At 52.7% G+C, this 23,443-nt stretch overlaps 2 pseudogenes across 2 annotated transcripts; both read left to right on the forward strand.

Annotated features, from left to right (window-relative positions):
- Window positions 1-2,852: 2,852 nt before the first annotated feature.
- On the forward strand, window positions 2,853-3,814 carry LOC310890514 (olfactory receptor 14A16-like; annotated as a pseudogene). Its single transcript has one exon. The product of its transcript is annotated as an olfactory receptor 14A16-like (transcript).
- Window positions 3,815-16,037: 12,223 nt separating this feature from the next.
- On the forward strand, window positions 16,038-17,309 carry LOC310890515 (olfactory receptor 14C36-like; annotated as a pseudogene). Its single transcript has one exon. The product of its transcript is annotated as an olfactory receptor 14C36-like (transcript).
- The last annotated feature ends 6,134 nt before the right edge of the window (window positions 17,310-23,443 follow it).

The following is a 23,443-nucleotide window of genomic DNA, read 5'->3' on the forward strand; positions in this document are numbered from 1 at the left end:
AAACTTGTGCTCTACACGGCACCTCAGGAGAATCGCCCTGCCTGGAGCCTCTGGCAGAAAGTACCAGGGGAGATGCGAGGTTGACCCCTAGGGTTGTGGAGTCAGGGATAGTGAGGATCCAAGGCCCACTATACTTTGCCTGAAAAGTGATGTTGGCAACATATGAAGGGGTTGGGGCTGCTTTGGAATTGGTTCATACTGAAGCACAGCTCCTCTTGGCACTCTGACGGCTGGCACTGGGTTGGAAGTTCCAAGGGAGGGCCCCTTCTACACATCATGCACCTTATGCTCCACGGAGTGAGCGGGTTGCACTGATTACACAGCAGGCTCCGACAGGAAACCCCAGTCTTGGACTATTGGAAGTGATCATGGACTGTCCAGAGGTCAGGGACTTGGAAATGTCGCCAGAGGAGGAGGTGACTAATGTTGAAGAGGCCTTTCTGTCTGATAAACTCCCAGAAGATCCCAGAATATCCTGCTCACTGATTGGTCTGCTCAAATAGTGGAAAAGCCATCCCTCTAAAATGTCTGTTGAGTTCAGTCAGTCCATGAATTTGGGCTCCATCTGTCATCACAGTTGTTCAAAGCAACAGAGGCGGTATGTGGTGTCACATTGTTGTATGCTGAGGCCAGCTCTGGTTCCATCACTGCTGCGCTTCTCAGGTGCTGTCACCACTGCCCCTTACCTGGTTTTCCTTGTCTGGGCCCTTCTGCTTGGTGAAACACATCCGGTTTTCCTACACATCACGGTTACATTCACATTGCCTTTGTCTCCTTGTCCTCACTGCCTCCAGTGTTCTGCTCTAACGAGCTCCAACAAAGGCCATGTCAGTGCTGGCCCAGGAGGAGGAGGGCCTGGGCACCACGAGGGATGCCATACGAGCAGTGGTGCTGCTCCCCAGGAACCAGGCCAGCTTCCTACAGAGCTGCCTTACGAGGAGCATGGCCACCAAGAAGATCTGAGGTGTCAGACTCAGCTCAGATCCCATGAGATACCACACGGACAAGGGTCTACAACCAGCAGGAAAAGAGGTACAGGTGTGGGAGTCCCTAGGACAGCCTGGTATGGAGAGGATCAAGGCCTCTGACAAGGCTGAGAGTCCCAACAGGACCCAGGGCTTTGTGTCCATGGCTCTGGCTGTTGTCTCTGCCACTGAGGCCTAGGAGGAGACAGCTTATCGGTAAAGCACCAGGGCCTCATTACCTCCTCGCCCCCACCCATGAACCAGGCAGGGCTCGTACCATTCTCCTGCACTTGCCCATGCACATCCCCATCTCCTCCTGCCCCACGAAGAGCCCTGGGCAAGGTGTGAAGGGAAAGGATCTCCCTTCCCAGGGGCTGGGGGTCAAGGCCTGACCCTTGTGCTTGGTGAAACACATCCAGTTTGGAAAAGTGACATCAGGGTCACCTTCACATTGTCTTTCTGTAGTTGTCTTCCCTGCCTCCAATGCTCTGCTCTAACGAGCTCCAAGGGAGGCTGTGTCAGTGCTGGCCCTCAGGGGGACACTGCAGGAAACTTGCCTCTGACTTGGACTTGTTGAGAGATGTCTTCAATTGTCTCTCAGTGCCTGAGGTTCGTGGGCTCCTCCCCAAAGCCCCCCGAGGGGGGATTCCAATGCCTTGGTCTGGGCGTCTGGTGCTGAGCTGGGCCGGGCTCCTGGGACAGAGAGAGCTCGTGGCAAGAGGGCCCTGGTGCAGAGAGACAGCTCTGCCCAGAAGCAGCTCCTGTGCACGGCGCAGCAGGGCTGGGGGCTCTGACCGCAGGTGGCATGGGGAGAGGAGAGAAGGAGAGAGGGCTTGGAGGCAGTTGGCAGTGGGAGGATGCTGAGAGCTGCCTGCAGGAGAAATCTGCACAGCCCTTGACAAGGTACATCTCTGGCTGCAGGGCCATGCAGCTGCCCGTCCTGGAAGGGTCTCCTGCTGGGTCTTTCTTCTGGGAGGGCAGTGGGCAATGCAGTAGGCTTTGGGAGTCCTGCTGGATGGCACTGCGAGGTGAGGAAGTCTGGCAGAAGCCCCTCGGAGTGCCCTAAGCCAGGTGCCCCCGGTCAGCCAAGAGTGGTGTGGCCAAGCATCCTCCAGACACTGCACGGGTGCAGCTGGGATGGTGGCACATCCCAGCTTTAAGATATCCATCTCTGTCTGTGGGGGATCCTCCTGGTCTGCAGGCTGCTCTCCAGCAGGATGCAGCTCTCTCGTGGCATCCTTGTGTTATCCAGGTGCCCTAAGGAGGATACACCTCCGTGTTAAGGCCATGTCCGTGCTGCTGGATGGCTGTCTGTGGGCAGCTGGAGTGAGGCCTCTGCAACCCAGGATAGGAGGAAAGAGCTGAGATCCTGCTCATGCAAGACAAGGTGAGGATTCTATCCCAATGCACTTGGACTGGGGCTTCTCTGCTCTCAGCTGTCTCCAGTTTCTTCTCAGGGAAACACCTGAGCAGGACAGTCCTTCAGCTCACAGAGGGGTGACACAGGGCAGCTGGGAACAGGAGTGTTCAGCAGTGGCATCTGCAGCTCTGTTCTGCATTGGGATGCATTGCTGGAAACAGCACTGCAAATTTCATTGACCTGATAAATGGACTGAACTTGAGTTTCCCCCATTTTTCTGCCTCCCTCCTGCTGCACAGCAGGAAGGATTCCTCTGGAGCCCACAGCAGCCCCTGCTCCCAGTGCCACTCTCACCCAGCACCAGCCACAGCTCAAGCAGGAGAGCTGCAGAAAGGTTCTCCTGCATAGAGACAGGATTGGGCTGGTGGGTGCTGTGAGGCTTGCAATAAATCTCCCTCAGAGAAGTGTGTACTAACTTTATTCTTCCTTTATCGTCTTCAACAGGCAGCTGTGTCCAAAGTCAGAAAATGTCCAACATCAGCTCTGTGAGCGAGTTCCTCCTGCTGGCATTCGCAGACACGCGGGAGCTGCAGCTCCTGCACTTCGCGCTCTCCTGGGCATCTACCTGGCTGCCCTCCTGGGCAACGGCCTCATCCTCACCGCCGTAGCCTGCGACCACCGCCTCCACACCCCCATGTACTTCTTCCTCCTCAACCTCGCCCTCCTCGACCTGGGATCCATCTCCACCACTCTCCCCAAAGCCATGGCCAATGCCTTCTGGGACTCCAGGGCCATCTCCTATCAGGGATGTGCTGCACAGGTCTTTTTCTTTCTCTTCTTCATATCAGCAGAATATTCAGTTCTCACTGTCATGTCCTACGACCGCTATGCTGCCATCTGCAAGCCCCTGCACTACGGGAGCCTCGTGGGCAGCAGAGCTTGTGCCCAGATGGCAGCAGCTGCCTGGGGCAGTGGCTTTCTCAATGCTGTCCTGCACACGGCCACTACCTTTTCCCTGCCCCTCTGCCAAGGCAATGCTGTGGACCAGTTCTTCTGTGAAATCCCCCAGATCCTCAAGCTCTCCTGCTCAGATGCCTACCTCAGGGAAGTTGTGGCACTTGTGTTTAGTGTTTCTTTAGTCTTTAGTTGTTTTGTCTTCATAGTGGTGTCCTATGTGCAGATCTTCAGGGCAGTGCTGAGGATGCCCTCTGAGCAGGGCCGGCACAAAGCTTTTTCCACGTGCCTCCCTCACCTGGCCGTGGTCTCCCTGTTTGTCAGTACTGGCATGTTTGCCTACCTGAAGCCCCCCTCCATCTCCTCCCCATTCCTGGACCTGGTGGTGGCAGTTCTGTACTCGGTGGTGCCTCCAGCACTGAACCCCCTCATCTACAGCATGAGGAACAAGGAGCTCAAGCATGCGCTGTGGAAATTGATGACTAGATGTGTTTCAGAAGCAATAAATTTTCATTCTAGCTCTACAGATGGCTAAAAATGTCAGTGACTACAAGAACAACTAATATTACATATATTATTATTTTTGTGTGTGTTTGTTTATTTATGAGTGTTTTCATTACAGGAGTTTCTTTGTTTTAATACGGCTGAAATTGCCTGTTAAAATGATATGATTCATCTCATTTCTTTTACTGTATGTACCTTTCGAGTATAGTTCAGAGAGTCTGTACACGAGGAGGCCGTCTCTCTGTGAACATAAACAAAGTGAAGGAGCCTGCACTGCCTTCCTTGTGTGACGTCCTTCCTGTGAGAGCTGCTCTGGCTCTGCAGGGGCAGTGCCATGTGCAGGGCTGCAGAGGAAAAGAGTCCCATCCCAGCAGCACGGGCTGGGAGCACCAGCGCTTGGGGCATGCCGAGCTGCTCTCTTGCCACTGCCCCCCTCTCGTGCTGAGCCCTGCTGGTGGGGTCAGGCCCGGCTGCTCCTGTAGCTTGGTGCCAGTGCTGCTGTGGGGCTGTGCTGGGACTGCAGGCAGGGACAGGCAGTGGGCACGGCAGTGGCACAGCCGGCCTGCGCTGCAGCACTTCCCTCCTAAGGGGGGATCTCCTCCAAGGTGGACTGACCACAGCTCAAGGGCTCAGTCTGCTGTGAGCAGGCAGAGGAGAGCTCTGCAGCCCCAAGGCACGCAGCAGCCCCAGCCAAGGGGTCTGGCGAGTGATTTCACTGCAAGGTCCCTCCTGCCCTAGCACCTCCCAGAACTGGCACGGCACTGGCTCCTGTGTGTCAGAGAGGCTGGGAGCCCAGGAGGTGTGCCATGGGCTGGAAGGATCACAACCAGATCACTTCTACCTGGGCAGATTCTGGGCCAAAAAGGGGGTGTGTTGTCGGTGTGGTATTATGAGCTCAGTGGTGCCTCAGAAGCTCCAAGTCCAGTAGGAAGCTGATGGCTGTTAAATGGCCTGTGAGGTGACTTTTTTCTGAAGCAGCTGACAGGTCATCCCTTGACTCCTGGCTGGGATCTGTGCCTTTAGGCTCACATCTGCTGGTCTCCATGATAGGCCAGCAGATGCATCTGCTCTGCACACAGTTTGTGAGATACTCTCTTCCTAAGTATTGGGAAGCCCCATAGAGGAAGGGGTCTTGGATTGGGGTTGTCATGTCAAAGTTTTGAGCTTTTGCCTGAACTCATTCTTCAGGGCTGCTTTTGCGGTGGTGCAGAGCTGCTGGGCACATTGTGCAGGGTGCTCCTACAGCCTTTGTGTCCTTCTCCATGCTGGCTTAGGAGCTGCTTCTTTCCCAGGAACAGAGTAGCCAACCGAGGTGAGACAGATACTCTGAGTTCATGAAAGCCATCAGAAAGCTGCCCCTAAGAAGATGACTGATATGGGGAAGTCAGGAGAAGGCTGGCCAGGAGAGATGTGAGATCTGGGGGACGGAAGAGGAGCTTGGCGAGGAGAAGCTAATGTTTTTGGAGAGGTAAGAATGCTCAGGTAATGTTGATCCTGCAGTAAAGCTGACTTAAAGCAGACATGTGAGGCCCTTGCCCTATTTTAACCAGTAACATTAATACCTAAATCTAAATGCCACTCCACACCCTGACAGGAATCCACTGCTCTAAGTTTTGACCACAATATACCTTGAGCCAAAATTAGTCCATAACACATTTCCATTACCTTTACTCTATTGCTCACCCTGATCCCTGCCCTTAACACTAGCATTTAAATGCTCTGTTTAACTCTAGCATTCTTGCAGACCTAAACAAAACCAAAACAAAGAGCTTGCCCATACCCTAACTGCAGACCTGACACCCCAAGCACAACACCAAACCCTCCCACTCAATATTTGCTTAAGGTCTCACACAGAAAGGTTCCCCGTAGTGCCTAATGCCATACATGAACAACTAACATCCAAACCCTGTCCTCCTGTACATTAACCTCCTCACCTTGAACCCCTCTCCCAAAACTTAACGTTAGGTTCCTGTTTCCTTGGAGCAAGGCAGGAACAATGAGGTTGTCGTGCAGTCCCATGGCATTCACAGATGAGTGTGAGGGGCCGTGGATCTGATCAGCTTGTGGCCCACAAGGAGGAGATGGGTGGGAATGCTCTGCTGAGCTCAGCTCTGCCTCAGGATCTCCTGCCCCAGCAGGAGGAATGGGACTGGGGCACTGACTGGGAGGTCACTTCTGTCTCTGCAGCTGATAGGGCAGCAGCAGGAACGTGTCACGCAAAGGGACTGTGAGGTCCCTTGTGTCTGGAGGTGGCAGGTCACCCCTGGCTTCTCCCTGGGATCTGCACTTTGGGGCTGACATCTGCCAGTGGCCCTGCTAGGCCAGCAGAAGGCCCCTGCTTGGCATGCTGCCTGTGGGATCCCCTCTGTCTCCATCCCCAGGAGGACCCAGACACAAAGAAGGCCCGCAGAGGGCTTGTCCTGTCCCTTCTGCTTGAGGCCAGGACTGGACAGCAGGAGGCCCAAGGCTTGGCTGTGTCTAGCCAAGAAGCTGCAAGGCCAGCAGCAGGCCCAGGCCTTGGGAGATGCTGGTGAGTATCTATGATCAGACTCTAGCTTTGTGTTTCATGGAACAGCTGGCGAGGGTTGACAAGAGATTGGTAAAATGATGGAAAGTTCTGGATGAGAGCAAGGTGGTGGACAGAGATGGGTGTCTGCAGACTTCAAGGAAATAGGGCAAAGTGTGGGGAGGTGTCCTAATGAAGTTCTTCTCGTGGCATCACACTGCCCACCACATCATACAGACCCCAAGAAGAGCCCTGAGCCAGACGGGGGGGTGCAGGATCTCCCCTCCCAGGGGCTGGGGTCAGGCCTTGGCCCTTCTGCTTCACCAAAACCAACCAAGACTTTTCTCAGCACAGCGCTTTGCCTGTCTGTTATCATGGCCTCCAATTATGTGCCCTAACAAGTCCCTGGGGAGGCTTTGTTAGGAACAGCCCTCAGTGGGGCCCATTAATACTCCAAGTCACTTCAACTTTTCCCTTTGACTTTACTTTCTCAAGCAGTTACATCATTCTCCTCTCAGTACCCAAGTTACATTGACTCAGCACCAAAATACACCATGGAACTCATTAAAACAGAGAAAGTCCTAAGCAGCCATATCTCTCCCATGATTTTCTTCATGTCTTCAGGACTTGTGCAGCTAATTGGAGAGCTCTCATGGTGCAGTTAAGGAGGAAGATTTCAAAGAGCATCTAAAAGAAATCTTTCCACATTTTAAAGGCTGAATTTTGTTGCATTTCAGTTTGGAGCAACATTTTCCTAGAGATATTGGTCTAGGGTTTCTCCTTTGGATCCCTGCATAGGTAGGAAAAGCAGGGTTTTTCCTATCTAAAAGCAAACAACAGGAAATCATGCTGCAATTTTCAAAAAAAAACAAAGTTCAAGTTCCTCATTTTGTTGCCTCCAGTGATGTTTACCTTCCCAAAAGGATGACTGTACATGATATATTTTACACTGATTAATAGGAATTTTAAAATAATAGTGTTAATATTAATCCATATCATACTAATTCAATGATTAATGTTGAGTTTCTTGCTAAGGAAACCATTAGACAGAGTGCTGAGAGATGGGCGAGCTGGAACTCACTGAAACTCAAAGCAGCAACTGGGTTGGTGAGAGCGGTCTGAATGACCCAAGAGTAAGGGGAGGGCAAACCAGGAGAACCATCGGAAGTGCATAAGTCCAGACAGGCAGCTGGCAAGGGGACATTCAGCATGTTCTGTGTAATCAAGTCAGGTTTTGAGCCTGGAAGATGAGGGAACACACCATGATAAAGAAAGCGATGACAATGCAAGTAAAGGAGATAATCAATATTTCTTCTCCTGCGTTGAATATAGGTGATGGAAATTCACATTTCTTCATGATAGAAATTACATTTCACGTCTTTTCACGACATTTCATTACTTTTTAAGGAAGGGATTGAATCATTTGAGCTCATGAGTAGGTGCTTGATTAGTACTAAAGTTCTAATAAATACAATAAAAGTACTAAAAAAAATAATGAGTATTCAGGCAGAGCTTTGCTGTCTGACCATAAGCAACCAGTGCCAAGGCCTTCAGAGTAGTTTATTCATACTTGAAATATTTCCTCGAAATCACATTTCCTGGTTATGCTTTCAATGAAATCATTAGGCCTCCAGCGGCTCTGGTGCATTTAGAGTAATTCCCTGGAATGGAAGCTGTCTGAAAGGACCTGCAGGAGACCAGAGCTCGTTGTTGGATAAGGTGGAGACAGGTGATGTTTCCCGGGCACCTCCACTGCCAGCAGTGCTCTTTCTCCTTGAAACTGCAGCCCAGCCCAGCACAGGAAACCCCTTCAAGGCAAATTCCTTCTTCGGCTGTTTCTTGGGATTAGACCTAAATTTAAAATGGCCATTGGGATCCCAAGACACTCTCCCTCCTTCCTAGTAGGCACCTAAACATCCATTTACCAACCTAGGTCATCTGTGGAAAACTCAGGCTGAAAAACTCAAGAGCAGGACACTTCAAATGGCTGAGGCAGAACCCATCAGCTTGCCCCACTTTGGGGAATCATCCCCTTCCAACTAGGGATATGAAAGTGAAAAATGTGAAATGACCCGTCAGGTCAATGCGCAGAGTAAGGGAATGTCATAGGCATTGTGCTGGAGTGTCAGAAGGCAAAAAGCACTGCACTGTGCCTCAGAGTAATCAAGGAGACCTAATCCCGTTCATCCGTGAGATAAAGTAGAGTGAAGGACGTTGAGTTGTGTCCTAACATGAAGAAGGATGTACATCACTGGTGAAGGAACTCTCTTTTTGTGCCAACACCAATGCAAATTACACAAGAACTACATCAAATAAAGGTAACCTGTCCCACCCTGGCCCTGTCACACCACGGGGCAGCGGAGGGAACTTTTTCGGTTTCAGCCTCTTTTCCAGAGAGGCTTTGCCCTCTCCCTGCGCACCACGGGGCAGAGCCTGGCCCTGGACGCTGCGTGAGCGCCGTGAAGGTCGTGGCAGGCTGCGGTGAGGGGACGAATGCCCTGGGCCCCCTTCCTGCTCTGCCCAGGCCAGCAAGGGCCCCGAGCGGCCTCGTGTCCCCTGCCCCTGCAGCTCGGGGCTCCCTTCCCCAGCCCTGGCTCTGCAGCACCAAGCCCTGCTGGGAGCCCTCCCCTGCATGCTGCCACCGCTCCCTGACGCTGCTGCTGCCCTCTGACGGGCACTGCCCAGCCCAGCCCAGCCCCTGCCCACCTCTCCCCACCTCCCGGACCTCTCCCCAGCCCAGCAGCCCAGGCTGGGCTGGCCCCAGGCCAGTGCCCACCGCAGCCTGCTGCAGGGCTCTGGGCACGGCCAGCACAGCCCCAGCCCCTCGCAAGGCACCGCAGCTGCTGGCACAAAGGCGGCTCTGGGCCTCCCCAGCAGCCCATGGGCTGGGGCCAGCCACGGCTCAGGAGATGGAGGGCATAGAGCTGGTGGTGCTGCTCTGCAGAGCCAGGGGTTTTGGTGCCCTTGGTCATCCAGGGAGTTCCCTTCTGCTCATTCTGCTCAGGGTGGGCAGCAGACTGAACTCCGTGTGGATCTCTGCTGCTTAGCCCCTTTCCATCTCCCTTTATGGCTCAGCAGCATAGGGCAGTGCTTTGGCAGGACCGTGGGGTTTCTCTAAGGGCATAAATGGCAGGCGAGTGCTACACTAGGTCGCAATTGTGGGGTTTCAGAGAGGTTGTCCTTAACCACACTGGACTTTCATGTGCCTTTGCCAGCTGGCTCCTCTAAACCCTTCTGGAATTGCAGAGCCCTCTTTAACCCATGGGCTCCTCAGTTTCACCTTTTCCTTTACCTTTCTCTACCAAATTAAACCACAGACGGTTCACTCAGGGGTCTGGCGAAGAAGTCTTACGAGGAGCGGCTGAGGGAGCTAGGGTTGTTCAGCCTGGAGAAGAGGAGGCTCAGGGGCGACCTTATCGCTCTCTACAGTTACCTTAAAGGAGGCTGTAGCGAGGTAGGGGTTGGTCTATTCTCCCATGTGTCTGGTGATAGGAAGGGGGAATGGGCTAAAGTTGCACCAGGGGAGGTTTAGGTTGGATATTATAGAATCATAGAATCATAGAATATCCAGAGTTGGAAGGGACCCATAAGGATCACCAGGTCCAGCTTCTGGCACCACACAGGTCTGCCCAAAAGTTTAGACCATGTGACTAAGTGCACAGTCCAATCTCTTCTTAAATTCAGACAGGCTTGGTGCAGTGACTCCTTCCCTGGGGAGCCTGTTCCAGTGGGCGACCACCCTTTCGGTGAAGAACCTCTTCCTTTTGTCCAGCCTAAACTTCCCCTGCCTCAGCTTGACACTGTTCCCGCAGGTCCTGTCCCTGGTGATAACGGAGAATAGGTCACCTGCCTCTCCACTCCCCCTCGTGAGGAAGTTGTAGACTGCGATGAGGTCCCCCCTCAGCCTCCTCTTCTCCAGGCTGAATAGGCCCAGTGACCTCAGCCGCTCATCATATGTCTTCCCCTCTAGGCTCTTCACCATCTTCATCACCCTCCTCTGGACACTCTCCAACAGTTTAATGTCCTTTTTGTACTGTGGTGCCCAGAACTGCACGCAGTACTTGAGGTGAGGCCGCACCAGCACAGAGTAGAGCAGGACAATCACTTCCCTCGACAGACTAGCAATGCTGTGTTTGATGCACCCCAGGATACGGTTGGCCCTCCTGGCTGCCAGGGCACACTGCTGGCTCATATTCAACTTGCTGTCAACCACAACCCCCAGATCCCTCTCTGCAGGGCTGCTCTCCAGCATCTCATTGCCCAGTCTGTACGTATAGCCAGGGTTGCCCCTTCCCAGGTGCAGGACTCGGCACTTGCTTTTGTTAAACTTCATGTGGTTGGTGATCGCCCAGTTCTCCAGTCTGTCCAGATCTCTCTGCAAGGCCTTTCCACCCTCATCCGAGTCCACAACTCCTCCAAGTTTAGTGTTGTCGGCAAATTTGCTCAAAACACCTTCTAGTCCTACATCCAAATCATTTATAAAAACATTGAAGAGGACTGGCCCTAAAATGGAGCCTTGAGGGACCCCACTAGTGACCGTCCGCCAGCCAGATGTGGCCCCATTTACCACAACCCTTTGAGCCCTGCCCGTCAGCCAATTGCTCACCCACCGTATGAAGTTTTTGTTTAGTTGTATGCTGGATATTTTGTCCAGTAGGATCCTATGGGAAACCGTGTCAGAAGCTCTGCTGAAGTCCAAAAAGATCACATCAGCTGGTTTCCCTTGATCGACTAGATGGGTGATCTTATCATAAAAGGAAATCAAATTTGTTAGGCAGGAACTATCCCTTGCGAACCCGTGTTGGCTGGGACCAGTGACTGAATTGTCCCCCACGTGCGCTTCAATAACTTCAAGGATCATCCTCTCCATAATTTTACCAGGCACTGATGTGAGACTGACAGGCCTGTAATTGCTAGGGTCTTCTTTCTTGCCTTTCTTGAAAATTGGCACAACATTAGCCAGCTTCCAGTCCAATGGGACCTCTCCAGATTCCCAAGATCGTTGAAAAATAATTGAGAGAGGTCCCGCGATGACTTCAGCCAGCTCTTTAAGCACCCTGGGATGAATTCCATCCGGATCTATCGACTTGTATGGATCCAGGTGGAGCAGCAAATCCCGCACACATTCAGGGTCGGTTGGGAGTTTGTCATTCCCACTGTCATGTTCCTCCAACTCAGGGCACCCTGGGTCCCGAAGTCCATCATCAGTGTTGAAGACAGAGGCAAAGAAAACGTTAAACGTCTCTGCTTTGCCTATGTCATTGTCTGCGAGGAGACCCTCCCCATCTAGTAGCGGACCTATGTTTTCTTTGGTCTTCTTTTTTCTGTTCACATATCTAAAAAAACCTTTTTATTGCCTCCCCCAGACTTGGCCAGCGTCAACTCTAGTTGGGCTTTGGCCACACAAATTTTCTCCCTACAAACGCAAACAGTGTCCCTGTATTCCTTCCATGTCACCAGACCCTCCTTCCAGCAGCCGTACACTTTCTTTTTTCGCAGACCTGTCATCTCAACCTTTGTGCTCCACGCTAGGCACCAAGAAGACTTGCTGTGGTTTGACCAGGCAGGCAGCTCAGCACTACAAAGCTATTCATCCACTGGGATGGAGGAAAGAACTGGGAGGAAAAAAAATGTAAAACTTCATGGTTAGAGATAAAGGCAGTTTCATAGGACACAAAAGGAAGACGTTATTATTATTATTGTTAATGTTAATTTTAACGTTCTAGACACTAATAGACTAAGGGCATGATATTTTTGAGTGCATATCATAAGACAGGAAAGGTGCTGGTGATTAATTGGAAAGTGTCAGACCAGAGCATGACAGACATGGTATGGAATGAGGGGTGGATATTGTCCTAGTTTTGCCTTGCAATAGAGCAAATTTTTCTTCCTAGTAGCTGGTATGGTGCTGTGTTTCATATTTACAGAATTACAGAACAGTTTGGGTATGAAAGGACCTTAAAGATCACATCATTCCAACTCCCCTGCCATGGGCAGGGACACCTTCCACTAGACCAGGTGGCTCAAAGCCCCATCCAACCTGGCCTTGAACACCTCCAGGGATGGGGCATCCACAACTTCTCTGGGCAGCCTGTTCCTCTCACCCTCTGAGTAAAGAACTTCTTTCTAATGTCTAATCTGAATCTACCCTCTTTCAGTTTAAACCATTACCCCTAGTCCTACCATTACTCTCTTTGATGAAGAGTCCCTCCCCAGCTTTCCTGGAGGCCCCTTTAGGTACTGGAAGGTCGCTGAAAGGTCTCCCCAGAGCCTTCTCTTCTCCGGGCTGAACAACCCCAACTCCCTCAGCCTGTATTCAGAGGAGACAGCCTGTCTTCAGCCCCTTGATCATCCTCATGGCCTTCCTTTGGATTCATTCTAATAGATCCATGTCCTTCTTGTGCTGGGGGCCCCAGACCTGAACGCAGTACTCAAGGTGTGGCCTCACCAGGGCCGAGTACAGAGGCACAATCACTTCCGTACTCCTGCTGACCGCAGTATTCCTGGTAAAAGCCACGATTCTGTTGGCCTTCTTGGCCACCTCAGCAACCTGCTGGCTCATGTTCAGCTGACTATCCACCAATATCCCCAGATCCTTTTCCCCTGGGCAGCTGTCCAGACACCCTTCCCCCAGCATTATGTTGGGCTGCTGTGCCCCAAGTACAGGACCCGGCACTTGGCCTTGTTGAACTTCATACAGTTGACCTCAGCCCATGGATGCAGCCTATCCAGATCCTTCTGCAGAGCCCTCCTACCCTTGAGTCGATCTACACTTGCATCTAACTTGGTGTCGTCTGCAAACTTACTGAGGGTGCACTCGATCCCCTCATCCAGATCACTGATGAAATTATTGAAAAAGAAGATACAGCCAATTTTTAACCCAAGAAAGCATACATCCCTCCTGGCCTTGAGCAGCCAGTTTCCCCAGGAGAATGCTGGGGAAATCAGTTTCAAAAGCCTTACTGAGGTCTAGGTAGACCACATCCACAGCCTTTCTCATATCCACTGAGCACATCACCTTGACTTAGAAGGAGATCAGATTTGCCAAGCAGGACCTGGCTTTGGTAAACTCATGCTGACTGGGCCTGGTCACCCGGTGGTCCTGGAAGTGTTACGTGATGGTACTCAAGATAATCTGCTCCATGAGCTTCGCCAGCACCAAGGTCAGACTGACAGGCCTGTAGTTCCCCAGATCCTCCTTCTGCCCCTTCTTGTAGGTGGCCGTCACATTGGCTAGTCGCCAGTCACCTGGGACCTTGCCTGATAGCCAGGACTGCTGATAAATGATGGAAAGTGGCCTGGTGAGCACTTCTGCCAGCTCCCTCAGTACCAACACGTGGATCCCACCTGGCCCCATAGACTTGCGTACATCTAAGTGGAGTAGCAGGTCTCAAAACTTTTCCTCATGGATTATGAGGGCTTCATGCCACTCGCTGTCCCTATCTACCAGTTCAGGAGTCTGAGTACCAGGGGAACAACTGTTCTTGCTGCTGGAGACAGGAGGCAAAGGAAGCAATAAAAACCTCAGCATTTTCCTCATTACCTTTACCTATGTTTCCCCCCACAACCAGTAGAGGATGAAGATTTTCATTAATCCTCTTTTTTTTTTTTTTTTAATTTATTTTAAGAATTAAAAAAAATAATTATTTTTTTTAATATCCTTAATAGATAGGTTGGGCTCCAGTTGGTCTTTTGACCGTTTAATTTTGTCCCTGCACAGCCTCACAACATTTAGAATGTGGTTCCAAACGAAATGGCAGCATGCAAGAGAAGGAAGCAGAGAAAAGGTAGAATCCAGTGGACTTCCATGCCTTATCATTCTGTGATACTGTGCTGCAGTTTTATTCCACTAAATCCTGTATTGTCCAAATTGTCCTGCAATTGTTGATGCAGTTATCTTGTAACAGACAGCACAGTCAGGGTGAGCTATCTGCCTGCAGATATTAACAGCTAAATGAATGGAGCATCAGTCAGGAAGAACCTTGAGAAATCCCAGGATTTCTCCTGCAGAAACCTGTTGACATTTGACAGGAGAAGAGCCTAGACCTGCACCAGAGTAAGACGAACCCCACGCATCAGGGCAGACTGGGACCCTGCTGAGTGAGCAGCGCCCAGCAGGAGGAGGGCCTGGGCACCACGAGGGATCTCATATGAGCTACTCAGCTAAGACCCGGTGTGACATCACACGGACAAGGGCTTGCAGCCAGCAGGGAAAGAGGTGAAGGTCTGGGAGACACTAAGATACTCTGGTCTTCAGAGGAGCAAGGACATAGGCAAGGCTGAAAGTCCCAACAGGACCCAGGGCTTTGTGTCCATGGCTCTGGCTGTTGTCTCTGCCACTGAGGCCTAGGAGGAGACAGCTTATCGGTAAAGCACCAGGGCCTCATTGCCTCCTCGCCCCCACCCATGAACCAGGCAGGGCTCGTACCATTCTCCTGCACTTGGCCATGCACATCCCCATCTCCTACTGCCCCAGGAAGAGCCCTGAGCAGTGTGTGAAGGGAAAGGATCTCCCTTCCCAGGGGCTGGGGGTCAAGGCCTGGCCCTTGTGCTTGGTGACACACATGTAGTTTTCCTACACATCAGTGTCACCTTCACAGTGCCTTTGTCTCCTTGTCCTCACTGCCTCCAATGCTGTGCTCTAACGAGCTCCAAGGGAGGCTGTGTCAGTGCTGGCCCTCAGGGGGACACTGCAGGAAACTTGCCTCTGACTTGGACTTGTTGAGAGATGGCTTCAATTGTCTCTCAGTGCCTGAGGTTCGTGGGCTCCTCCCCAAAGCCCCCCGAGGGGGGATTGCAATGCCTTGGGCTGGGCGTGTGGTGCTGAGCTGGGCCGGGCTCGTGGGACAGAGAGAGCTCGTGGCAAGAGGGTCCTGGTGCAGAGAGACAGCTGTGCCCAGGAGCTGCTCCTGTGCACAGCGCAGCAGGGCTGGGGGCTCTGACCGCAGGTGGCACGGGGAGAGGAGAGAAGGAGAGAGGGCTTGGAGGCAGTGAGGAGCGCAGCAACAGAGGACAGCGTGTGGCAGGACAGATCTGCAGGCTCTTGGCACCGTGAGTCTCTGGCTGCAGGGCCATGCAGGTGGGGTTGCCAGAGGGGTCTTCTACAGCTGGCACATCTGATGCCTAATAGTATCTGTCGGGATAGTTGTGTCTCTGTTTCTCCAGGAAAGTGTAGAAGATGCTGTAGAGAATGGCATTTACAAGAGGAAATTTCCAGAGGAAGACTGAGGCTTGGTTTACCTGAAGGGAAAAGACTTTTTTTGGATTCTGTGCTTTCAGATTCCTGCAGTGGAGGGGAATCTGAGCACACAGCTTGTGGGATGGGCTTGTGAGCATGGACAGGGAAGAGACGTGGGGACACAGAACCAGCTCCCAGCAGGGACACGAGCAGGCAGCAGGGACATGGGCAGGCAGTGAGAGGGAGCTGCTGCCAGAAATGCTGTGCGAGGGAGGGCTCAGGCTCCTCCCTGGGACACCCGCTGCTCTCCTCTGCCACCAGCACAGCCTCTGCCCTCAAGCCCCCGCTGTCCCCAGCAGGAGCTGCCTCCTCTGCAGGCAGAGCTGCAGCACAGGAGGGTGTGCTGAGTGTCCGTCTGTCCCTCCCTGGCCTTGCCTCCCCTGGCAGCAGCACGCTGCCATTCCTCCTGGCTTCTCCACCTGGCCGTGCTGCTGCTGCTCTTGTTCCCAGGCTGCCTGGGGATGGGGGTTTCACCTGCCCATGGGGTGAGCCCTCGGGGTGCCTGGGGGAAGGGGAGTACGGGGACAGGGTGAGGGGTCTGGAGATGGGCACTTGGAGCCTGGCTTCTTTTGCTCTCAGCAGTGTTCAAGCTCTTCTCAGGAGAACCTCCTTAGTGCAATTGTCCTGCAGTCAAAGAGATGCCCGCACAGAGCAGCTGAATCCAATGCAGGAAAGGGATCTGCCAACTGTCTGTGTGCAATTGGGCAAGTGCTTTGAGGGGCTTAATTAAGAAATGGGAATGGTTTTCTCAGGTCACTCTGCCGTATTATTAGTGTATTTCTGTTCCTCAGGCAGGACGCCATGCCCGGAGGCAGGAAATGCCCAACAGCAGCTCTGTGAGCGAGTTCCTCCTGCTGGCATTCGCAGACACGCGGGAGCTGCAGCTCCTGCACTTCGCGCTCTTCCTGGGCATCTACTTGGCTGCCCTCCTGGGCAACGGCCTCATCCTCACCGCCGTAGCCTGCGACCACCGCCTCCACACCCCCATGTACTTCTTCCTCCTCAACCTCGCCCTCCTCGACCTGGGCTGCATCTCCACCACTCTCCCCAAAGCCATGGCCAATGTCCTCTGGGACAACAGGGCCATCACCTATCAAGGGTGTGCTGCACAGGCCTTCTTTTTTTGTCTTCTTAGTTGGAGCGGAGTACTGGTTTCTCACCATCATGTCCTACGACCGCTATGTTGCCATCTGCAAGCCCCTGCACTACGGGAGCCTCGTGGGCAGCAGAGCTTGTGCCCAGATGGCAGCAGCTGCCTGGGGCAGTGGCTTTCTCAATGCTGTCCTGCACACGACTAGTACATTTTCATTGCCCCTCTGCCAAGGCAATGCTGTGGACCAGTTCTTCTGTGAGATCCCCCAGATCCTCAAGCTCTCCTGCTCAGATGCCTACCTCAAGGAAGTTGGGGCACTTGTGTGTAGTGTTTCTTTAGCTTTTGGCTGTTTTGTTTTCATTGTTTTTTCCTATGTGCAGATCTTCAGGGTGGTGCTGAGGATGCCCTCTGAGCAGGGCCGGCACAAAGCCTTTTCCACGTGCCTCCCTCACCTGGCCTTGGTCTCCCTCCTTATCAGCACTGCCACATTTGCCTACCTGAAGCCCCCCTCCATCTCTTTCCCATCTCTGGACCTGGTGGTGGCAGTTCTGTACTCAGTGGTGCCTCCAGCACTGAACCCCCTCATCTACAGCATGAGGAACCAGGAACTCAAGCATGCGCTCTGGAAATTGATGACTAGATGTTTTTCGGAAGCAATAAATTTCCGTTCTACCTCTGCAGATGACTAATAATGTCAATGACCTCAAGAACAACTGATTTTATATATATAATTATTTTTGTGTGTGTTTGTGCATTTATGACTGTTTTTATTACAGGACTTTCTTTCTTTTAATATGGCTAAAGTTGCCCATTAAAATGATATGATCAATCTCATTTCTTTTACAGTATGTACCTGTCAAGTATAGCTCAGATTCTGTTTATGAGGAGCCAGGCCCTCTGTGAATTTAAATAAAAGAAAGGAGCCCGTTGTTCCTCTTCCATTTCAGTATGTACGTGTTGAATGTATATACTGAGACTCTGTACACGAGGAGGCCGTCTCTCTGTGAACATAAACAAAGTGAAGGAGCCTGCACTGCCTTCCTTGTGTGACGTCCTTCCTGTGAGAGCTGCTCTGGCTCTGCAGGGGCAGTGCCATGTGCAGGGCTGCAGAGGAAAAGAGTCCCATCCCAGCAGCACGGCCAGGGAGCACCAGCGCTTGGGGCATGCCGAGCTGCTCTCTTGCCACTGCCCCCCTCTCGTGCTGAGCCCTGCTGGTGGGGTCAGGCCCGGCTGCTCCTGTAGCTTGGTGCCAGTGCTGCTGTGGGGCTGTGCTGGGACTGCAGGCAGGGACAGGCAGTGGGCACGGCAGTGGCACAGCCGGCCTGCGCTGCAGCACTTCCCTCCTAAGGGGGGATCTCCTCCAAGGTGGACTGACCACAGCTCAAGGGCTCAGTCTGCTGTGAGCAGGCAGAGGAGAGCTCTGCAGCCCCAGGGCACGCAGCAGCCCCAGCCAAGGAGTCTGGCGAGAGATTTGACTGCAAGGTCCCTCCTGCCCTAGCACCTCCCCGAACTGGCACGGCACTGGCTCCTGTGTGTCAGAGAGGCTGGGAGCCCAGGAGCTGTGCCATGGGCTGGAAGGATCACAACCAGATCACTTCTACCTGGGCAGATTCTGGGCCAAAAAGGGGGTGTTTTGTAGGTGTGGTATTATGAGCTCAGTGGTGCCTCAGAAGCTCCAAGTCCAGTAGGAAGCTAATGGCTATTAAGTGGCCTGTGAGGTGACTTTTTTCTGAAGCGGCTGACAGGTCATCCCTTGGCTCCTGGCTGGGATCTGTGCCTTTAGGCTCACATCTGCTGGTCTCCATGATAGGACACCAGATGCATCTGCTCTGCACACAGTTTGTGAGATCCTCGCTTCCTAAGTAGCTTGTAGGCCAAATAGAGGAAGAGGTCTTGAGTAGGTGTTGTCATGTCAGAGGTTTCAGCTTTTGCCTGAACTCATCCTTCAGGGCTGCTTTTGTGGTGGTGCAGAGCTGCTGGGCACATTGTGCAGGGTGCTCCTACAGCCTTTGTGTCCTTCTCCATGCTGGCTTAGGAGCTGCTTCTTTCCCAGGAACAGAGTAGCCAACCGAGGTGAGACAGATACTCTGAGTTCATGAAAGCCATCAGAAAGCTGCCCCTAAGAAGATGACTGATATGGGGAAGTCAGGAGAAGGCTGGCAAGGAGAGATGTGAGATCTGGGGGAGGGAAGAGGAGCTTGGAAAGCAGAACCTAATGATTTTGGAGAGGTAAGAATGCTCAGGTAATGTTGATCCTGCAGTAAAGCTGACTTAAAGCAGACATGTGAGGCCCTTACCTTATTTTAACCTGTAACATTAATACCTAAATCTAAATGCCACTCCACACCCTGACAGGAATCCACTGCTCTAAGTTTTGACCACAATACCCCTGAAGCAAAGATAAGTCCATAACACCTTTCCCTTACCTTCACACACTTGCTCACCCTGATTCCAGCCTTTAACACAAGCATTAAAATGCTCTATTTAACCCAAGTCTTCTTGCAGACCTAAACAAAACGCTAAACCAAAAGAGATTGCAAATACCCTAACTGCAGACCTGACACCCCAAGCAGAACACCAAACCCTCCCACTCAATATTTGCTTAAGCTCTCACCCAGAAATGTTCACCGCAGTCCCTAATGCCATACATGAACAACTAACATCCAAATCCTGTCCTCCTGTGCATTGACCTCCTCTCATTCAGACCCTCTCCCAACCCTTAATGTTAGGTTCTTGTTCCCTTGGAGCAGGGCAGGAACAGTGAGGTTGCTGTGCAGTCCCATGGCATTCAGAGATGGATGTGAGGGGCCATGGATCTGATCAGCTTGTGGGCCACAAGGAGGAGATGGGTGGGAATGCTCTGATGAGCTCAGCTCTGCCTCAGGCTCTCCTGCCCCAGCAGGAGGAATGGGACTGGGGCACTGACTGGGAGGTCACTTCTGTCTCTGCAGCTGATAGGGCAGCAGCAGGAACGTGTCACGCAAAGGGACTGTGAGGTCCCTTGTGTCTGGAGGTGGCAGGTCAGCCTTGGCTTCTCCCTGGGATGGGCACTTTGGGGTGACATCTGCCAGTGGCCCTGCTAGGCCAGCAGAAGGCCCCTGCTTGGCATGCTGCCTGTGGGATCCCCTCTGCCTCCATCCCCAGGAGGACCCAGGCAGAAAGAAGGCCCGCAGAAGGGTTGTCCTGTCCCTTCTGCTTGAGGCCAGGACTGGGCAGCAGGAGGCACAAGGCTTGGCTGTGTCTAGCCAAGAAGCTGCAAGGCCAGCAGCAGGACCAGGCCTTGGAAGATGCTGGTGAGGTGACTTCTGTGTGCTTGGCTGACAGGCCGCAAGGAGCCTGATGGGTTGGGATGCCTGCTTCAGGAGTGGTTTCCACCCTGATGGAGCTTTCCTAGGGGTAGGAAAGGGCAGGAGAGGAAAAACTGTCAAAAAGTGCACCTTGGAAGGGTGGCACTGGCCATGAGGAGGAAGAAATGTCTCTCAAATGGTGGTGCTGTGTTGCCAGAGGTCACCGAAAGGGAGTTTATGATCAGACCCAGGCTTTGTGTTTCAAAGAACAGCTGGTGAGGGTTGATGAGACACTGGTGGAATGATGGAAATGCAGGGATGAGAGCAAGGTGGTGGACAGAGATGGGTGTCTGCAGACTTCAAGGAAATAGGGCAAAGTGTGGGACAGCAGAGGAAAGCCTGCAGAGGAGAAGGCAGAGGGTGCTGGCAAGAATGGAAGGACCCAACAGCCCTGACGTTTTTGTCCCTTTGCCTAGAGCTTCTGAGGAGACGAGATATAGTTATTGCAATGGGGCCTCACTGCTTCCTTGATACCCTGTGCAGGGGTGGGGAGGTGTCCTAATGAAGTTCTTGTCGTGGCATCACACTGCCCACCACATCATACAGACCCCAAGAAGAGCCCTGAGCCAGACGTGGGGGTGCAGGATCTCCCCTCCCAGTGGCTGGGGTCAGGCCTTGGCCCTTCTGCTTCACCAAATGCCCATAGACTTGTACTTGTTTAGGTTCATCAGATGGTCTCGAACCTGCTCTTCACTTACAGCGGGCGGGACTTTGCCCCCCAGCCTCCATGTCTGGGTTCAAGGAAATGAAAGACTTGGGAAGCCTGACTGGCAGGGAAGACTGAGGAGAAGATGTTGTTGAGTCCCTCAGCCTTCTCCATGTCTGTCATTACCAGTTCACCCTTCTCATCCCTCAGAGGGGGTACACTCTCCTTGGCCTTTCTTTTCTGAGCCATGTATCTGTAGAATCTCTTCCTGTTATTCTTTGCTTCACTTGATAAGCTCAGTTCCATCCGTGCCTTGGCTTTCTCAGAATCACAGAATCACAGAATCGTCTAGGTTGGAAGACACCTCCAAGATCACCTAGGCCAACCTCTGACCTAACACTAACAAGTCCTCCACTAAACCATATCACTGAGCTCAACATCTAAACGTCTCTTAAAGACCTCCAGGGATGGTGACTTAACCACTTCCCTGGGCAGCCCATTCCAATGCCTAGCAACCCTTTCGGTAAAGAAGTTCCTCATAATATCCAACCTAAACCTCCCCTGGCGCAACTTTAGCCCATTCCCCCTCGTCCTGTCACCAGGCACGTGGGAGAGGAGACCAACCCCCACCTCGCTACAGCCTCCTTTAAGGTACCTATAAAGAGCGATAAGGTTGCCCCTGAGTCTCTTCTCCAGGCTTAACAATCCCAGCTCCCTCTGCCACTCCTAGTAAGACTTGTTCTCCAGACCCCTCACCAGCTTGGTCGCCCTTCTCTGGACTCTCTCAAGCACCTCCATGTCCTTCTTGTAGCGAGGGGCCCAAAACTGAACACAGTACTCGAGTTGCGGCCTCACCAGAGCTGAGTACAGGGGGTCAATCACTTCCCTAGACCTGCTGGCCACACTGCTTCTTATACAAGCCAGGATGCTGTTGGCCTTCTTGGCCACCTGAGCACACTGCTGGCTCATGTTCAGCCGACCATCAACCAGTATTCCCAGGTCCTTCTCTGACAGGCAGCTTTCCAACCTGTAGCTCTGCTTGGGGTTGTTGCGCCCCAGGTGCAGGACCCGGCACTTGGCCTTCTTGAACTTCATAGAGCTGGTCTCAGCCCATCGGTCCAGCCTATCCAGATCCTCCTGCAGAGCCTTCCTGCCCTCGAGCAGCTCGACACACGCAAATAACTTGGTGTCATCTGCAAACTTACTGAGGGTGCACTCATCCAGGTCATCGATAAAGATATTAAAGAGGACTGGCCCCAGTACGGAGCCCTGGGAGACTCCGCTAGTGATCGGCCTCCAGCTGGATTTGGCTCCATTCACCACAACTCTCTGGGCCCGGCCATCCAGCCAGTTTTTAATGCAATGAAGCGTACGCCAGTCCAAGCCACGAGCAGCCAGTTTCTTGAGGAGAATGTTGTGGGAAACGGTGTCAAAAGCCTTACTGAAGTCAAGGTAGACCACATCCACAGCCTTTCCCTCATCCACCAAGCGTGTCACTTTGTCATAGAAGGAGATCAGGTTTGTCAAGCAGGACCTGCCTTTCATAAACCCATGCTGACTGGGCCTGATCGCCTGCTTGCCCTGCGAGTGTCGCGTGTTGACACTCAAGATAATCTGCTCCATGAGCTTCCCTGGCACTGAAGTCAAACTAACAGGCCTATAGTTCCCCCGGTCTACCCTGCAGCGCTTCTTGTAGATGGGCGTCACGTTTGCTAGCCGCCAGTCGACTGGAACCTCCCCTGATAGCCAGGACTGCTGATAAATGATGGAAAGCGGCTTGGCCAGCTCCTGCACGAGTTCTCTCAGTACCCTTGGGTGGATCCCATCCGGCCCCATCGACTTGCGTACATCCAAGTGCTGTAGCAGGTCGCCAACCATTTTCTCGTGGAAAGTGAGGGCCACATCCTGCTCCTCATCCTCTTCCACCAGCTCAGGGTACTGGGTATCCAGAGATCAAATGGTTTTGCCAATAAAGAATGACACTTGCATTTACTCTTGTGCTCACCCTAATCCCTGCCCTTAACACTAGCATTAAAATCCTCTATTAAACCTAGACTTCTAGGCAGATGTAGAAAAAAAAACTATTCCACAAAGCTTGCCCATAACCTAAACACAGACCTGACACCCTAAGCAGACCAACACATTTGCTAAATTTCTAACCCAGAAAAGTGAGCCCTGTCCCAAAGAGACTAGAGAGGTGAGCTCTGCCTCAGGATGTCCTGCCCCAGCAGGAGGAATGTGACTGGGGCACTGACTGGGAGGTCACTTCTGTCTCTGCAGCTGATAGGGCAGCAGCAGGAACGTGTCACGCAAAGGGACTGTGAGGTGCCTTGTGTCTGGAGGTGGCAGGTCACCCTTGGCTTCTCCCTGGGATCGGCACTTTGGGGCTGACATCTGCCAGTGGCCCTGCTAGGCCAGCAGAAGGCCCCTGCTTGGCATGCTGCCTGTGGGGTCCCCTCTGCCTCCATCCCCAGGAGAACCCAGACAGAAAGAAGGCCCGCAGAGGGCTTGTCCTGTCCCTTCTGCTTGAGGCCAGGACTGGACAGCAGGAGGCCCAAGGCTTGGCTGTGTCTAGCCAAGAAGGCCCCAACAGCCCTGACCTTTTTGTCCCTTTGCCTAGAGCTTCTGACGAGACGAGATATAGTCATTGCAATGGGGCCTCACTGCTTCCTTGATACCCTGTGCAGGGGTGGGGAGGTGTCCTAATGAAGTTCTTCTCGTGGCATCACACTGCCCACCACATCATACAGACCCCAAGAAGAGCCCTGAGCCAGACGGGGGGGTGCAGGATCTCCCCTCCCAGTGGCTGGGGTCAGGCCTTGGCCCTTCT

This window comes from Anser anser, assembly GCF_964211835.1.
Source record: "Anser anser genome assembly, contig: HAP1_SCAFFOLD_32, whole genome shotgun sequence".
Taxonomy (NCBI): domain Eukaryota; kingdom Metazoa; phylum Chordata; class Aves; order Anseriformes; family Anatidae; genus Anser; species Anser anser.